This window comes from Elephantulus edwardii, unplaced genomic scaffold (genome assembly GCF_000299155.1).
Source record: "Elephantulus edwardii isolate Elephantulus edwardi_28Jun2011 unplaced genomic scaffold, EleEdw1.0 scaffold00002, whole genome shotgun sequence".
Taxonomy (NCBI): domain Eukaryota; kingdom Metazoa; phylum Chordata; class Mammalia; order Macroscelidea; family Macroscelididae; genus Elephantulus; species Elephantulus edwardii.
The window spans coordinates 3,021,840-3,026,064 of NW_006399752.1; the positions used below are offsets into that span (position 1 = coordinate 3,021,840).

Consider the following 4,225-nt stretch of genomic DNA (forward strand, 5'->3'; position numbering starts at 1 on the left):
ATTGGGAAAGTCAGCTGTGAGGGACCTCTCAAGAGTACTGAAGAGCAAAGACGTCAGGCTGGAGACTAAGGTACGCCTGATCCAGGCTATAGTCTTTGCAATTACGTGCTATGCATCAGAGAGTTGGACAGTGAATAGGGATGATAGAAAGAGAATTGATGACTTTGAACTGTGGTGCTGGAGAAGAGTGTTGAATATACCATGGACGGCTAGGAAAACAAACAGGTTTGTCCTGGAGAGGGTGAAGGCAGAATGCTCCTTGGAGTCAAGAATTCTGAAGCTTCCTCTGACATATTTTGGGCATGTTGCAAGGAGGGACGACTGGTCCTTGGAGAGGGCTATCATGTTTGGCAGAGTGGAGGGGCCGTGAAGGAGAGGAAGACGCTCGATGAGATGGATCGATTCTGTGAGTGGAGTGTGGGAATGAGTGTGTTTGAGACGGCGAGGTTGGCACAGGATAGAACGGCGTTTAGGGCTCTTGTACATAAGTCCTAAACGGCTCGATGGTGCATAACAACAACAACAACAACAACAACAACCTATTAGTAATGAAATTTTCAGATTATGCCAATACTGTAATCTTCATCTCTGAGTTATTGAAAACAAGACAATATTGGAACACAGGCTCAGAGTCTGTGGTTGGAGGGTGATGGCTGTAACTCAGCAACACCCGATGTCGTGAGTTGTAAGCTCATTACAAATTTATACATCTTACTTAAGCCTCCTTTCATGTTGCAGCCAAACAGGATCTCTTGGGTTACCTTTCTTCAACCGTAGTGACTGGTACTTTCAAAGCTAAGGTACAATCCTATTGCTTTCTGGTCGTATTGCATGAGCATTTCTGCTTTGAGTCTTGGCTGTACGAAGGTTTCGGGCCGCCTTTGGTAATTGCATCATTGCCTTTGCACCGTACAGGATGCAAAGAAGTGAAGCGTTGCCCAAATAATAACATAATATGGAAAAAAAAATGTGATCATGTAAACAGCACAGGATTCAAGGGTTTAATTTAGATGCAATGTCTCGTTCCTCACTAACCCTGTCACTTCGCATCAGCTTCATTGATCTGAATCACAGAACAGAAAACGAAAGCAGCGATCTCCCTGCGGACAGAGTCGCCCCCTTGCGGCCCGTGAGGCGCTCCCCCCCCACCGCGGCCCGTGAAGCGCCCCCCCCCCCCCCCGAGTCGCCCTTCAGCCCGTGTCGCCCCTTTGCGACCCGTGTCGCCCCCTGCGGCCCGTGCCGCCCCCTTGCGGCCTGTGAAGACTCCGGCGGCCCGAGTCGCCCTTAAGGCCGTGTCGCCCCCTACGGCCCAAGCCGCCCCCTTGTGGCCCGTGTCGCCCCTTTGGGGCAGTGTCGCCCCCACTGCGGCCCGTGCAGCCTTTCGCCGCGTGCTCGTTGCCAAAGGCGCCCGCAGAGCCGCCTCCAGCGAGACTGGCTAGATGTAGGGAAATGTTTACTAGGACTTTATATTCACGTGAGGGTGGAAGGCAGACGGACTGCAGATGGGGGGAAAAAATTCGATGCTTAAGAAAAGTCAACAAATAACGCGTCCCGTACTGTAATGTTTCTCTGTGCACATATAAACTGAGGTGCAGCCTAATTAGAAGGGGGATTTCAGGCCGACTTTTCCCACACGGGCGTCAGAAGACCGGCTTTGGAAAGCTCCGTTTTATAGCGTAGCCTCCGAGCTCGGCAGAGAAGGAGCAGCGAGACCGCCTGGGTTTCTGAGAGCAAAGCAAAAAAGCAGGAACGAAACGGGTGGAACTTAAACACAGCAAACTTTTTTTTTTTTTTTTTAATTAGCTAGACAGCTTACGTACTACTTGCCAGTCACCAAATAAGACTTAGAAGAAGTCACAAGCACAACTTCCCTGGTGGTCTAGTGGTTAGGATTCGGCGCTCTCACCGCCGCGGCCCGGGTTCGATTCCCGGTCAGGGAAGCTTGATTTTTGAAGGTTCACAAAATAAATCCTGTTTGCCACGTTATTTAGTTATTGCAGTTGTTTCTCAGCCTTAAAAAGTTGATCCATTTTATGTTCTTTGAAAATTTCAAGATGCTGTATTTACACATAGCCTTTACAATCAGATCGTTAAATTCTAAAGTCCTCTAAATCTTTCACCAAAGTCAATACATGCTAAACAACTGGGGGAAAACAAAACAAAGCAAAACACCCACCCACTGATTAAAAGAAGCAAAACACAAAACTTTAACCTTGAACTTCTAACTAAAGAAAAAAAAGTTTTAGGGGAGAAATTATATATATTATTCAGAGTTTGTTTGCTTTTGTCTCCTTTTTACTCTGCTGATAGAAGAATAAATTGCATGTGTGGCTCCTGTAATAAATTAGGGAGCACTGTTGGTTTAATACCAAGAGGCTGCGCTGCAATCTCAAAGGCACATGGTTAGAGGCTAAGAGGGAGAAGGATATGCATTCTCCTCCTGCGGGCTTGGAGGGTTGGTTGCCACTCTAAGATACACAACAAATAATAAATTAATGAACTATGGAGGCCTAGGTAGGGATTTGCACTGCTAGCCCAAAGGCACACCTCTCTAAGAATGATAACTTTTTCCAAGTTTGAGCCCTCCTAGCAACATGCTCAAGGTATGTGAGAGGAAACTTCATCATCCTTGCTTCCTTATTCATTGTCCAGTGTTCCGAGGAATTCCGAGGAATTGAAAAGACCATGGATTGGATCAGGTGCACCTTAGTCTTGAACCTAGCATTGTTGCTCTTTAGTACTTTGGAGAGGTCCTTGGCAGTAGATTGTCCCAGCACAATGTATCTTTTGACTTCTTGGCTGAGTTTTCTTATCATGGGTGTTGATTGTGGATCCAAGCAAGGTGAAACCATTGATGTTTCCTATTGGTCTAGTGGTGAGGATTTTTGTTTTGTTGATTTTGAGATGTTGAAGGTTCTCTTGGGGGAAAAAACCGGGCTGATCCTTGGAGGCAAGGATTCTAAGGCTCCGTCTGACGTACTTTGGACATGTTGCAAGGAGGGACAGTCCTTGGAGAGGGGCATCATGCTTGGGAGGGTGGAGGGACAGCGCAGAAGGGCCAGGCCCCCTAGGAGGTGGACTGACTCAGTGACTGGGGTAATCTGGATGGGTATGTCAGAGACAGTGCGATTGGCACAGGACAGAGCAGAGTTTAGGGCTGTTGTACATGGGGTCGCTATGAGTCACAAGTGACTCGACGGCACATAACAGCAACAACAAATCTCACAGGAGGAGATTGCTAAGCCAAATTAGGAAGGGCCTTAAGTTCAGTCAAAGGAGTTACAGTGAAAGCTCAGAAAATTTGCTCTTTGAGAGAATATGGAGGGTTAAGAAAAGGTCAAGAATTACTCCATAAACTGTGTAGGCATTCATTATCAAAAAAGGAACATTTAAAGATCTCTCATGAATCAACAACAAAAGGACCCAAAGAAATCTAATTAAAACATGGGTAGAGGACATGAAGACTCTTCCCCAAAGAAAGCTCTCGATGGCCAACAACATTTGAAGAAATGCCCACGGCCTTTGGTTAATGTCTTTGTTAGGTGCCTTTGAACTAGCTACAGCTTATAGCAACTCCATGAATTACAGATCTGAACCTTGTCCTGTCCCTGGGATCTTGATATGCTTGTGTCCACCCAGTCACTTTGCTAACCCATCTTGTCAACGGTCTTTCTCTGTCCCTCCACTTTTCCCAATTCATTGTCAGGACTGGTCCCTCCTGACAACAGGCTCAAAGTAACGTAAGGTGAAGCTTCACCATCCTTGCCTCAAAGGAGCACCTTGGTTTTATATCCTCCAACACAGACTTACTTGTTCTTTTGGCAGCCCATGGGCTATTTAGTCCTCTTCTCAACATTACAACTCAAAGACATCAATTCTTCTGTCATCCGTATTTATTGTCCAACTTTCAGATCCCTAGGAAGTAATTGAAAAGATCATGACATGGATCAGCACGCCTTAGTTTTTAAACTGACATCATTGCTCTTTAGCACTTTGGAGGGGCCCTTAACCACAGTTTCCCAAAGTAACACATGATTGCTGTTACCGTAAATGTTGATTGTGGTCCCAATCAACATGAAATTGAAAAGTAATAGGGAGGTTGAAATGGGGAAATAGAGTAAGAAGTGAAGGTCAATTCAATTTGATCCTTTAGAGATAATACAATTGTTGTTGTTGTTGTTGTTATGTGCCGTCGAGTCGCCTACGACTCATAGCGACCCTATGT

At 45.9% G+C, this 4,225-nt stretch overlaps 1 non-coding gene across 1 annotated transcript; it reads left to right on the forward strand.

Moving 5' to 3' along the window:
• Positions 1–1,868: 1,868 nt before the first annotated feature.
• TRNAE-CUC lies at positions 1,869–1,940 on the forward strand. Its single transcript has one exon. It is a non-coding gene; the product is annotated as a tRNA-Glu (tRNA).
• Positions 1,941–4,225: the final 2,285 nt, after the last annotated feature.